This window comes from Mandrillus leucophaeus, unplaced genomic scaffold, assembly GCF_000951045.1.
Source record: "Mandrillus leucophaeus isolate KB7577 unplaced genomic scaffold, Mleu.le_1.0 Scaffold14, whole genome shotgun sequence".
Classification (NCBI taxonomy): Eukaryota; Metazoa; Chordata; class Mammalia; order Primates; family Cercopithecidae; genus Mandrillus; species Mandrillus leucophaeus.
In genome coordinates this window covers 198,047-212,866 of record NW_012101365.1, presented here as the reverse complement: position 1 = coordinate 212,866, position 14,820 = coordinate 198,047, and the positions used below count along the sequence as shown (strand labels likewise).

The 14,820-nt window shown below is 39.2% G+C and overlaps 1 protein-coding gene across 1 annotated transcript in view; it reads left to right on the top strand.

The window, feature by feature from the left end:
- The window catches only part of LOC105534937 (FAS-associated factor 1-like), a gene marked incomplete at its 3' end in the record, with an annotated part of 240,954 nt that overhangs the window by 28,527 nt on the left and 197,607 nt on the right, over nt 1-14,820 (top strand). The window lies entirely within an intron of this gene.

Below are 14,820 nucleotides of genomic sequence, written 5' to 3'. Positions count from 1 at the left end.
AAAAAAAAAAAAAAAAAAAAAAAAGGTAAATCAGGCCAGGAGTGGTGACTCATGCCTGTAATCCCAGCACTTTGGGAGGCTGAGGCAGGAGTTTTGAGACCAGCCTGGGAAATATATGTTATATTCTTGACATGCTAGTCAAGTTATTTATCGAAAAATATTTTGGCATGAATTATTAATAATGAATTCATGGTGATTTGTAATGATCATCCTTCCTAGAAAAAAATGTATAGGCCAACATCTTTATTAATTATAAAATTTTGGCATTAATTGATGGCAGCATACAAAGTTTCTAGTTATCTTAATTTTTGTTTTTCTCTCCTTTTGAAATTCTAGCATTTCTCCTATTTAAAACAATTCTCAAAGATTTCTTGTTGGTTATATGGGTCTTATTGCTACATTTTTCAGTACCTTTGTGGTTAGTTGGTGTAAGACATAAATTTACAGATTGAAGAAGCTTAGTGAATACCAAGTAGGTTTAATACAAAGAAAATCACTTGTAGGCACATAATAATCAAACTGCTAAAAACCGAAGATAAAATCTTAAAAACATCCAGAGGAGAGGGAAAAACATTCATAAATAGAACAATGACAAGAGTCATAGCTAACGTCTAGTCAGAAACAGTGGAATCCAGAGGATAATGGAATAATATCTTTAAAGTGTTGAAAGAAAAAAATATCAACTAGAATTTTATATTCATCAAAATTATCCTTCAAAACCAAAAGTGAAGGCTTTAAAATTTTTTTTTCAGTTACTTATTTATTATTATTTTTGAAACTCACTGTGTCACCTAGGCTGGAGTGCAGTGGTATGAACATGGCTCATTGCAGCCTTAATTTCCTGGGCTCATGTGATCCTTCTGTCTCAGCCTCTTGTGTAGCTGGGACCACAGGTGTGTACCACCATGCTTGGCTAATTTTTAAATTTTTTTGTAGAGACAGGGTCTCATTTTGTTGCCCAGGCTGGTCTCGAACTTCTGGGCTCAAGTGATCCTCCTGCCTTGGCCTCCCAAAGTGCTGGAATTATAGGCATGAGCCACCATACCTGGCCGAGACAGTGTTATATGATAAAATATGGGAAGATATGTTGCCCACAGATCTGCATATTATAATAAATTATAAAGAAATTTCTTTAGGTTGTAGAGGAATGGTATTAGATGGAAATATGGATCTACGGAAGACATGAAGAACACTGAAAATTGCATATATATGGGTAAGTATTTAAAAAATTACGTAGAAGTAAAATATGTGACAACAGTATCAGGAAAGAAGTATTGCAAGGTTCTTACATTACATGGGGTGCAGTAATATTAAGGTATACTGATAAGTTCTGGATGGATGTTGTAATTCTGAGAACAACCACTAATAAAGAGAAGAAATATAGTTAAAAAGCTAATAGAAGAGATAAAATAGATACTAAAAATATGCTGATATGGTTTGGCTGTGTCCCCACCTGAATCTCAACTTGAATTTTATCTCCCAGAATTCTCACGTGTTGTGGGAGGGGCCCAGGGGGAGGTAAATGAATCATGGGGCCTGGTCTTTCCCTCGCTATTCTTGTGATAGTGAATAAGTCTCGCGAGATCTGATGGGTTTATCAGGGGTTTCTGCTTTTGCTTCTTTCTCATTTTTCTCTTCCCGCTGCCGTGTAAGACTTCTGTCATGATTCTAACTTCTGTGCACCCGCAGGCTCAATGATTCTGAGGCCTCCCCAGCCATGTGGAACTGTAAGTCCAGTTAAACCTCTTTTTGTTCCCAGTTTTGGGTATGTCTTTATCAGCAGCATGAAAACAAACTAATACAGTAAATTGTTACCAGTACAGTGGGGCGTTGCCAAAAAGATACTGGAGAATTTTGATGCGACGTTGGAACTGGGTAACAGGCAGACGTTGAAACAGTTTGGAGGGCTCAGAAGACAGGAAAATGTGGGAAGGTTTGGAACCTCCTAGAGACTTGTCGAATGACTTTGACAAAAATACTATTAGTGATATGAACAATAAGGTCCAGGCTGAGGTGGTCTCAGATGGAGATGAGGAACTTGCTGGGAACTGGAGCAAAGGTGACTCTTGTTATGTTTTAAGCAAAGAGACTGGCGGCATTTTGCCCCGCCCTAAAGACTTGTGGAATTTTGAACTTGAGAGAGATTATTTAGGGTATCTGGCGGAAAACATTTCTAAGCAGCAAAGCATTCAAAAGGTGACTTGGGTGCTGTTAAAAGCATTCCATTTTAAAAGGAAAAAAGAGCATAAAAGTTCAGAAAATTTGCAGCCTGATGCGGTAGAAAAGACCCATTTTTTGAGGAGAAATTCAAGTTGGCTGTAGAAATTTGCATAAGTAGCAAGGACCCTAATGTTACATGGGGAAAATGTCTCCAGGTCACGTCAGAGACTTTCATGGCAGCCCCTCCCATCACAGGCACGGAGGCCCAGGAGGAAAAGTGGTTTTGTGGGCCGGGCCCAGGTGTACTGAGTGCATCCTAGGAACTTGGTGCCCTGTGTTCCAGCCACTCCGGCCATGGCTGAAAGGGGCCAACATAGAGCTTGGGCTGTGGCTTCAGAGGGTAGAAGCCCAAAGCCTTGGCAGCTTTCACGTGGTGTTGAGACTGCAGGTGCACAGAAGTCAAGAATTGAGGTTTAAGAACCTCTGCCTAGATTTCAGAAGATGTATGGAAATGCCTGGATGCCCTGGAAGAAGTTTGCTGCAGGGGTGGGGCTTTCTTGGAGAACCTCTGCTAGGACAGTGTGGAAGGGAAATGTGGGGTTGGAGCTCCCACACAGAGTCCCTGCTAGGGCACTGCCTAGTGGAGCTGTGAGAAGAGGGCCACCATCCTCCAGATCCCAGAATGGCAGATCCACTGACAGCTTGCACCCTGTGCCTGGAAAAGCTCCAGATACTTAGTGCCAGCCTGTGAAAGCATCCAGGAGGGAGGCTGTATCCTGCAAAGCCACAGGGGCGGAGCTGCCCAAGATCATGGGAAACCACCTTTTAGATCAATGTGACCTGAATGTGAGACCTGGAGTCAAAGGAGATCATTTTGGAGCTTTAAAATTTAACTGCCTCGCTGTATTTCGGTCTTGAATGGGCCCTGTAACCCCTTTGTTTTGGCCAATTTCTCCCATGTAGAATGGCTGTGTTTACCCAATACCTTGTACCCTCATTGTATCTAGGAAGTAACTAGCTTGCTTTTTATTTTAGAGGCTTATAGGTGGAAGGGACTTGCCTTGTCTCAGATGAGACTTTGGACTATGGACTATGGACTTTTGGGTTAATGCTGAAATGAGTTATGACTTTGGGGGACTGTTGGGAAGACATGATTGGTTTTTAAATGTGAGGACATGAGATTTGAAGGGGCCATGGGCGGAATGATATGGTTTGGCTGTGTCCCCACCCAAATCTCAACTCGAATTTTCATCTCCCAGAATTGCCACGTGTTGTGGGAGGGACCCAGTGGGGAGGTAATGGAATCATGGGGGCCAGTCTTTCACGTGCTATTATTATTATTATTTTATTTTTATTTAGTTATTTATTTTGAGACGGAGTCTTGCTCTGTCACCCAGGCTGGAGTGCTGTGGTGCAATCTTGGCTTACTGCAAGCTCTGCGTCCCTGGTTCACACCATTCTCCAGCTTCAGCCTCCCCAGTAGCTAGGACTACAGGTGCCTGCCTCTATGCCCAGCTAATTTTGTGTGTGTGTGTATTTTTAGTAGAGATGGGGTTTCACCTGTTAGTCAGGATGGTCTCGACCTCTTGACCTTGTGATCCACCTGCCTCAGCCTCCCAAAGTGTTGGGATTACAGGCGTGAGCCACTGCGCCCAACCACCTGCTATTCTTGTGATAGTAAGTCTCGTGAGATCTGATAGGTTTATTCAGGGGTTTCAGTTTTTGCTTCTTCCTCATTTTTCTCTCACTGCCACCATGTAAGAAGTGCCTTTCGCCTCCTGTTGTGATTCTGAGGCTTCCCCAGCTATGTGGAAGTGTAAGTCCAATTAAACCTCTTTTTGTTCCCAGTTTTAGGTGTGTCTTTATCAGCAGCGTGAACCAACTCACACATATGCTTAACCCTAAAGAATGCAGATAAGAAAGTATAACTGAAGAAAAACAATTGGGACAGATTGTGGAAACAAAATAAAAGAACCACGATAGTAAACGAAGAACCCAGATAGTAAACTTACAGTACACTACTGCCATATCAGTAATTACATTAAATGTAAATAGGGTAAATAGTTATCAAAAGGTAGAGACTGTCAGGTTGGATGAAAATTAAATATTGATCTATATTGTGTATAAGAGAAGCATCTGGAATATAAAGATGCTTCTCTAGGTTGTAAATAAAAGGATGGATAAACAATGTATCATGTAGACACTAATCATAACAAAGCTGCTGTGATTAATTAATGTTAGACTAAGTAGACTTCAATTTAAGGAGTTTTACTAGAAATAAAGACGTTCTGGCCCACAGTTTTTCTGATTTCTAACCCTAGTTATGTTGCCTTCTTTAGTTTTCTCATTGTAAAATTGGGCTATTTGGTGCTTTACCTGCATTATTATTAGTCCTTACAGCAGCTTTGCAAGATTTGTTATTACCATTGTATGAATGAGAACACTGAGACTCAGAGAGTCTCAGGACTAGTTAAATGGTAAAGTCACAGGACTAGTTAAATGGTAAAGCTGCATTTGAAGCTAGTTGTGCTTTGAGTCAGAGTTTTTTTTTCCACTACACATTGTTTCCTGCCAATATACCTTCCTGAATAGTACTGTACCCTAAGCTTTGCTTCTGTATAAACACACCTACTTGGAAGAACTCTCCTGAGGTCACCTGCTTAGCTCATTATGCCCTTTTGGAATCCATTCTTCTTTAAAACAAAATAACCAAGATGTATTAGAATGTCATTAATAGGCTGTAATTGAGAATTTCCCATGTTGGCATTATGATTTTACTACTTATCAGTACATTTCAAAGATATCCCTCTCTTGAAATGCTTTGTTAACTACAGCCCCAGATTCCCCTAAATAAATGCTAATTTGCTAACATTTTGGTTAAGCAAATGAAAAATGAAAAAAATGAGTGGCATAGGTCATTGGAGTCTACTTGGAAAAAAGAAGGTATTTGCATCTTGGTGCTTACTGTTAATTGTTTATGCGATAAATTGCCTAATATGTGTTATTTGCTTTTTAAGAGTTGTAGACTATAAATTACTGATAATTTGTATAGTGTTACATCATATTTATAGCTTTTGGTAAGACAGAATACTTATAAATTATGATTTATAATAATTATAAAAAAGCTAAGTATGGTTTGCGTCCATTTAAAGAATCTTATAAATCTTTAGATGTACTTTGTTATCTGAATAATTGTGAATCGTGAGGGCAGGAGCCAAATCTTTTACCCACTGTATTTCCAGAACCTAGCACTAGGCCTGGCACATGATAGAGACATTCAATGAATATTTTTGGCAGTTTTATTATTTCCTGAAAGTCTTGTGTGAAAGCTAGTGTGAAATGAAATTCCCAAGATGTGTTAAATGTTTACTCCCTCTTGTGGATAGAAAAGATAATGTAAGCTCTTATAATGAATCTGTTCTTTAGTTTTTGTTACCAAAAGATATAGTATAAACAATGTGTAAAATTTACTGAAATTTTTCTCTTTTTGAAGGGATCTGAATACAATTTTATCAACCAAAGATCTTTTGGTTCACATATATTCATAAAACATGCATAATTCTTGCTCAAGTATCATTTTTTAAAACTATCCAGGATAAATTTTATATACTAGTACTCGATTTAGAACTTAAATAGCACTGTTTTTGGAGCCCACTCCTTCTGCTTTCCTATGTATAAATTGTGTGAATGATCAAAGAACTTCCTGTTTTAATTCTGTTAATAAAACTCTATTAAATATTGTTGGATATCCTTTGAGAGTATTATTAAACACATCATTTCCTAATAATTCAAAACATTTTTTATTTTGATTAAAAAAAGAATAATTTTGCTAGCTTTCCCGGTTATTTATTTTTTTTGAGACTGTGTCTCGCTGTGTCACCCAGACTGGGGTACGGTGATGCAGTCTCGGCTCACGGCAACCCATGCCTCCTGAGTTCAAGCAGTCCTCCCACCTCTGCCTCCCATGCAGCTGGGACCACAGATGCACACCACCATGCCTGGGTATTTCTTTGTTTGTTTAATAGAGATGGGGGTTTCACCATGTTGGCCAGGCTGGTCTCGAATCCCTGAGCTCGGCTTGACCTCTCAAAGTGCTGGGATTACAGGCATGTGCCACTGCGCCTGGCCAGCCTTCCTCAGTTTTTTTTTGAGATGGAGTCTCGCACTGTTGCCTGGGCTAGAGTCCAATGGCATGATTTCGGTTCACTGCAACCTCCGCCTCCTGGGTTCAAGCTATTCTCCTGCCTCAGCCTCCCGAGTAGCTGGGATTACAGGCACCCACCACCACACTCGGCTAATTTTTTGTATTTTTAGTAGAGATGGGGTTTCGCTGTGTTGGCCAGGCTGGTCTCGAACTCCTGACCTCAAGTGATCCACCCGCCTCGACCTCCCAAAGTGCTGGGATTACAGGCGCGAGCCACCGTGCCTGGCCGCCTTCCTCAGTTTTTAAATACAGAGCACTTACTTTCTTTTAAGTGTGATACTTTTATTCTAAAGAGTTAACGTCACAGACTAAAAGCAGCTGGCCTTTGGAAATGCTTTGACATGTAGAATAAATCTTTTAAACAAAGATGTAGATTCTTGATATTCTTTTCTCCATATACTCAAGAGACTTTCATATTACTTTCTTAGACCTTCATTTTCTATTCTATTATTTATAGTAGAAGTTGATTTCATTTTGAGGCCACTTTTGAAATAGAACTAATATTTTTGCCATTTCAGAAAAGTTGTAGTCTGTGTGCCAAAGACAGACAGCGTGCAATATAAGTGCACTATAGCATGGATGTTGGACTCTTAAGCAGGGCTCACTTACTAGGCAGGTGACTTGTTCCTGAAAACCAGTCTGGCTGTGAACATCCAGATCCTCACCTCAGCAGAATCACAGTCTGTCATTAACTAAAGCAAGTGAAAACTCTAAGCTTTATGAGGGTGTAATATTCAGATAGCAAAGAACAAAAATCCTAAGAGTATAGTTTGAATTTGCACAACATGAACACATCCATAACACTTTGGTTAAAAGAATAGAATATGTGACAAGAGTAGAAAAAAGAAAAAGAGGAGATTAGGGCACATAGAGACGCAGGGAAGAACAATGTGAAGACACAGGGAGGAGATAGCCATCAACAAGCCAAGGAGAGAGGCCTCAGAAGACATCCAAACTGCTGACACCTTGATCTTGGATTTATCATCTCAGAATTGTGAGAAAAAATTTATGTTTAAACAAACAAAAAGAAAAAAAAGAAGCAGAATATAATCAGAGTTCCAGAAGCTTCCTTCTTCCATTCAGTTATCTCTCACCCTTCAGGATAACCTAGTAGATTGACTTCTGACATTACATATATGTTAGTTAGTTAGTTTTGCAAGTTTTAAAACGTTATGTATATGAAACTACACAGTAAGCTTTTATTTTATTTTATTTTATTTGTTTAATTGTTTTTTGGAGACAGGGTCTCTCTCTGCCACCCAGGCTGGACTGCAGTGGTGCCATCTTGGCTCACTGCAACCTCAGCCTCCCAAATAGTTGGGACTACAGGCACGTGCCACCGTGCCCAACTAATTTTTTGTCATTTTAGTAGAGACGGAGTTTCAATATGTTGACTAGGCTGGTCTTGAACTCCTGACCTCAGGTGATCCACCCGCCTCGACCTCCCAAAGTGCTGGGATTACAGGTGTGAGCCACCATACTTTACCCCCATACAGTAAGCTTTAAAACAAAAAAATTCTGGTAAAATATACATAACATAAAATTTACCTTTTTAGCTGTTTTAAACATACAGTTCAGTGGTATTAAGTACCTTCACATTATTATGTAGCATCACCACCACTCATCTCTAGAACTTTTTCATCTTCCCCTAAACTCTTATTGATTAAACATTAACTCCCCATTCCCCTTTCTGCTTCTAAACATTAACTCCCCATTCCCCTTTCTGCCTCTGTGAGTTTGAGTACTTATAGACGTGGAATTATTTAGTGTTTGTCCTTTTATGTCTGGCTTGTTTCACTTAACATAGTATTTTTAAGGTACATCCATTTTATAGCGTATGTCAGAATTTCTTGTCTTTTTAAGGAGCAACAATACTCTGTTGCGTGAACATACTACATTTTCTTCATTTATGGATGGACATTTGAGTTGTTTATACATTTTGGATGTTGTTAACAATGGTACTATGAACATGGGTGTATAAATATGTTTTGAGTCCTTGCTTCCTTAAAAGTCTTTTGGGCATATAACCACAAGTGCAGTTACTGGATCGTACGGTAACTTTTTCCCTTGTATTTTTACTTTACATGTAATAATTGTATATACTTATGCGATACAAAGTGATATTTTCATAAGAATATGCAATGTGTGGTGATCAAATCAGGATAATTAGCATATCCTTCACCTTAAACTTTTTTTTTCCTTTTTGTTGGGAACGTTTAAAATCTGCTTTTTTATCTTTTTGAAAATATACAATATATTATAGTTAACCGTGTCACCCTACAGCACTGTAGAACACCAGAACTCATTCCTCCTATCTAGCTGTAATTTCATATCTGTTAACTAGGTTCTCCCCATTCACCCCTTCTCACTGCCCTTCCCAGTCTCTAATATTTCCAACTCTATACTCTAATTCCGTGAGCTCAGAATTCTTTTTAGCTTCTACATATGACTGAGAGCATGTATTTATCTTTCTGTGCCTTACTTAGTTGAACATACTATCCTGCAGGCTTATCCATGTTGCTGCAAGTGATAGGATTTCATTCTTTTTCTTTGTAGTTTGTTTATTTGTTTGTTTATGTTTAGAGACAGGATCTTTCTGTTGCCCAGGCTGGAGTATAGTGGTATGATCGTAGCTCTCAGTAATGTTAAACTCTGGGGCTTAAGCAATCCTCCCCCCTCAGTCTCCTGAGTAACTGGGATTACACGCATGTGTCACCACACCTGGCTAACTTGTTTTACTTTCTGTAGAGATAGGGTCTTGTTGTATTACCCAAGCTGGTCTTCAACTCCTGGCCTTAAGCGACCCTCCTGCATCAGCCTCTCAAATCACTGGGATTACATGCATGAGGCACACTACACCTGGCCCAATTCCATTCTTTTTCATGGAGGAATAGTATTCCATTGTGTATATAAACCACTTTTTTATTTATCCATTTGCCTGTTGATGGACATTTAGGCTGACTCCGTATCTGGCCTTTTATGAATAGTGTTGGAATAAACATGGGGGCGCAGGTATCCTTTTGATGTTGATTTCCTTTCCTTTCTATAAATAACCAGTAATGAGATTGCTGTATCATATAGTAGTTATATTTTTAGTTTTTTGAGAAAGCGCGACACTGCTTTTTATACTGACTATACTAATTTATATTCCCACCAACAGTGTATGAGTTCCTTTTTTTCTGCATCCTTGCCAGGATTTGTTATTTTTTGTCTTTGATAATAGCCATTCTGACTGGGGTGAGATAATATTTGTTGGTGGCCATTTCTGTGTCTTCTTTTGAGAAATGTCTGTTCAGATACTTCACCTACTTTGTAGTAATGGGATTTTATTTTTTTATTTTTATTTTTGCTGCTGAGTTGTTTGAATTCCTTGTATATTCTGGTTGTTAGTTCTTTGTTAGTCAAATGATTTGTAAGTATTTTCCTATCTACAGGTTGTCTGTTAACTGTGTTGATTGTTTCTTTTGCCGTGGAGAAGCCTTCTAGTTTAGTACAGTCCCATTTGTCTGTTTTTGTTGTCTGCATTTTTGTCTTGATGTGTTTTTGTCCTGACGTGTTTTCACCCAGCAGTTTTATAGTTTTGAGTCTTACGTTTAAGTCTTTAATCCATTTTGAGTTAATTTTTGTATATAGTGATAGATAGGGGTCTAGTTTCATTCCCCTGCATATGGTCATCCATTTTTCTCAGCACGATTTATTGAAGAGACTGTTTTCCCAATGTGTATTCTTAGTACTTTTGCCGAATATCAGTTGGCTAAAAATATGTGGATTTATTAATATTTTTAATTTCAGGGTTGTCTGTTCTGTTGGTCTATGTATCTGTTTTGTTTGTTTGTTTCATTTTGTTTTTTGAGGTGGAGTTTCATTCTTGTCACCCAGGCTAGAGTGCAGTGGCAAGATCTCAGCTCACTGCAACCTTTGCCTCCTGAGTTCAAGTAATTCACCTTCCTCAGCCTCCAGAGTAGCTGCGATTACAGGCGCCCACCACCACACCCAGCTAATTTTTGTATTTTTTGGAGAGACAGGGTTTCATCATGTTGGCCAGGTTGGTCTTGAACTCCTGAACTCAGGTGATCTACCCACCTCAGCCTCCCAAAGTGCTGGGATTACAGGCGTGAGCCACTGTGCCTGACCTGTGTATCTTTTATTATACCAATACCGTGCTGTTTTGGTTACTGTAGCTCTATTGTATATTTTGAAGTCAGCTTTGTTCTTTTTTCTGATTATTACTTTGGCTATTCAGGGTCTATTGTGCTTCTATGTGAACTTTAGGATTGCTTTTTCTATTTCTGTAAAGAATGTCCTTGGTATTTTATGGAGATTATGCTGTATCTGTAGATTACTTTGGATAGTATGGTCATTTTAACAATATTAGTTCTTCTAATCAGTGAGTGTGGGATACCTTTGTTTGTGTTCTCTTCAATTTCTTTCATTAGTGTTTTGTAATTTTCATTGCAGATGTCTTTTATGTTCTTGGTTAAATTGATTCCTAGGTTGTTGTTGTTGTTGTTTTAATAGCTATTGTAAATGGGATGGATTGGTTTCTTGATTTTTTTTTTTTTTAAATTGTTCATTTTTGGTGTATAGAAGTACTGATGATTTTAGTTTGTTTATTTTGTGTCTTGTAACTTGGCTGAGTTTATCAGTTCTAAAAGTTTTTTGGTGCAGTATTAGGTTTTTCTATATCTAAGATCATGTTATCTGCAAACAAGAATGATTTGACTTCTTCCTTTCCAATTTGGATGCCTTTTACTTCTTCTCTTGTCTGGTTGTTATAGCTAAGACTTTTAGTACTATGTTGAATAACAGTGGTGAAAGTGTGCATCTTCGTCATGTTCCAGATATTAGAGAAAAGTGTTTCAGTTTCTCCCCATTCAGTATGATGATAGCTGTGGGTATGTCATATATGGCTTTTATTACATTGAGATATGTTTCTTTGATACTCAGTTGGGAGTTTTTATCAGAAATGGATGTTGAATTTTATTGAATGCTGTTTCAATGTCTATTTAAATGAAAATATGATTCTGGTTCTTGATTCTGTTAGTGTGATGTAGTGTATTTATTGATTTGTGCATGTTGGGCCATCTTTGCATTCCTGGCATAAATCCAGCTTATGGTGAGTGATCTTTTTAATGTGCCATTGATTTCCGTTTGCTAGTATTTTGCTGAGGATTTTCAAATCTATGTTCATCAGGGATATTGACCTGTAGTTTTCTTTTTTTGTTGTGTTCTTGCCTGGTTTTGATATCAGGGTAATGCTGTCTCATAGAAGGAATGAAGAAGAATTCCCTTCTTTTTAATTTTTTGAATATTTGAGAAGAATTGGTGCTAGTTTTTCTTAAGAGTTTTGTAGAATTCAACAGTGAAGCTATCTGGTCCCGGGTTTCTCTTTTTTGGGAGTTTTTGTTTGTTTTTGTTTTGTTTTTTTAAAGACACAAGGTCTACCCTGTCACTCAGGCTGGAATGCAGTGGTGTTATCATAGCTTACTGCAGCCTCAAACTCCTAGAGTCAAGGGATCCTCCTGCCTGAGGCTCCCAAGTAGATAGGGCTACAGGTGTTGCCTGGCTAAATTTTTTTGGAATATTTTTTGTAGTGATGGATTTTTCTATGTTACCCAGGCTGGTCACCACCTCCTGGGCTCAAGCAATTCTTCCACCTCAGCCTCTCAAAGCATTGAGATTATAGGTGTGAGTTACTGCACTTAGCCTTAGGAGACTTTATTACTGATTCAATCTTGTTGCTCATTATGGGTCTGTTCAGATTTTCTATTTCTTTATGGTTCAATCTTGGTAGTTAACTGTATCTAGAAATTTACCCATTTACTCTGTGTTTTCCAGTTTGTTGGTATATAGCTGTTCACAATAACCTGCGATGATCTTTTGTGTTTCTTTGGTATCAGTTATGATGACTTCATTTTCATTTCTGAATTTCTTTTGTTAGTCTCATGAGTAGTTTATTGATCTTTTTTATCTTTTCAAAAAAACAGCATTAGTTGATCTTTTGTCTTTTTTTTTTTTTTGAGGCAGATTCTTGCACTGTTGCCTGGGCTGGAGTGCAGTGGCGTGATCTCGGCTCACTGCAACCTCCATCTCCTGGGTTCAAGTGATTCTCCTGCCTCAGCCCCGCCAAGTAGCTGGGATTATAGGTGTGCACCAACACACCCGGATAATTTTGTATTTTTAGTAGAGACGGGGTTTCACCATGTTGGTCAGGCTGGTCTCAAACTCCTGACCTCAGGTGATCCACCCTCCTCGGCTTCCCAAAGTGCTGGGATTACAGGCATGAGCCACTGCGATCCAGCTTAGTTTGGTGGTTTTCTTTTCTTTTCTTTTTCTTTCTTTTTTTTTTTTTGAGGTGGAGTCTTGCTCTGTTGCCCAGGCTGGAGTGCAATGGCGTGACCTCGGTTCACCGCAACCTCCGTCTCCCAGGTTCAAGCGATTCTCCTGCCTCAGCCTCCCTAGTAGCTGGGATTACAGGTGCCTGCCACCACGCTTGGCTAAGTTTTGCATTTTTAGTTTAAACGGGGTTTTGCCATGTTGGTCATGCTGGTCTCGAACTCCTGACCTCAGGTAATCCACCCACCTTGGCCTCCCAAAGTGCTGAGATTACAGGTGTGAGCCATCACGTCCGGCCATTTGGTAGTTTTCTGCAGTGGTTACATTTGAGTCCTTTCCTCTTTCTCATTTGTGTGTCTGCTCTCTACCAGTGAATTTTATGCTTTAATTTTTTTTTTTTTTTTGAGACGAGGTCTTTGCTCTATTTCCCAGGCTGGAGTGCAGTGGTGTGATCTTGGCTCCCTGCATCCCTCTGCCTCCTGGCTCAGGTGATCCTCCCACCTCAGCCTCCCGAGTAGCTAGGACTACAGGCATGCACCACCATGCCTGGCTAACTGTTGTATTTTTAGTGGAAACAGGATTTCACCATGTTACCCAGGCTGGTCTCGAACTCGTGGGCTCAAGTGATCTGCCCTGCTTGACTTCACAAAGTGCTGGGATTACAGGCGTGAGCCACCATACCTGGCCACTTTAATATGTTTTCATGATGATAGATATTATTCTTTCACTTCCAGATGTAGGAACTCCTTAAACATTTCTTGTAGAGCTGGTCTTGTTGTTATGAATTCCCTCAGTGGTGACAGAGGCAGGAGGTGTCAAGCTGATTCTCAGGCTCTTGGATGGTGCATGCAGCCACTGACAGTGGGTTGCAGTCGGGCAGGCCAGTCCACAGGCTCTAGGATGGCATCTGGGGGTGTTGGCTACTGCAGGTGGGGCAAGTCAGTCCCTTGGCCCTGTGACGGCTCACCCAGGCTCTGGCGGTTGTGGGCAGGGTGGGCCAACCTAAGGTCCCTGGACAGTGTGTACCTCATATGGTAATCATGGGCTTGGTCATAGATGTATTTTGTTACTGTATACATTTACTTATTTTTTCTAGAGGTTTTTAATGTAAAGAGTGCAGAGTTTTCTATATATAATCATTTGTCTGTGATAAAAGATAGCTGTAATTCTTTCCAGTTTTTATGACTTTTTCTTATTTATTGCATGTAATAGGACCTCTAGTATAATAGAGGTTAAATAGAAGTGGTAACAGCAAACATTCTTTTTTTTTTTTTTTTTATACTTTAAGTTCTAGGGTACATGTGCACAATGTGCAGGTTTGTTACATATGTATACATGTGCCGTGTTGTTGTGCTGCCCTCATTGACTCGTCATTTACATATGTATATCTCCTAATGCTATCCCTCCCCCATCCCCGCCCATCCTACAACAGGCCCCAGTGTGTGATGTTCCCCTCCCTGTGTCCAAGTGTTCTCATTGTTCAGTTCCCACCTGTGAGTAAGAACATGCGGTGTTTGGTTTTTTGTCCTTGTGATAGTTTGACAGCAAACATTGTTAACATTCTTGCCTTTTTCCCTATCTTAGGGATAAATATTCAGTCTTCCACTATTAAGTATGGTGTAAGCTATAGATTTTTCATAGATGTCCTTCTGCTGATTAAGGAAATTACCTTCTATTCTTAATTTGCTAAGAGTTTTTATTATGAATGTTTATTAATTTGTTTTGAATATTCTAGGGAGATGGTGATATAGATTTTCTCCTTTGTTCTGTTAATATGGTAAATTATACTGATTTCTGAATGTTAAACCAACTTTGCATTGCTGAGAGCAACCGCAGTTGGTCATGATTTGTTATCCTTTTTACAGAATCCTGGATTTGATTTGCTAATATTTTGTTAAGGATTTTTGCATCTATGTTCATGAGGAAAATTGGCCTGAATTTAGAGGAATCTTGGGTTCATCTGCCACATATCAGTGATATGAGCCAGGCAATCAGGGACAATGTCTGTCATCTGCAGTAGTACTTGGTGCTGTGTCTATACTTTTTGGGAGCAGTAATGCCTACTGTTTTTCTTCCACCTTCCAAAGTATATTTTCTTTCTTTACTTTTTTTTTTTTTTT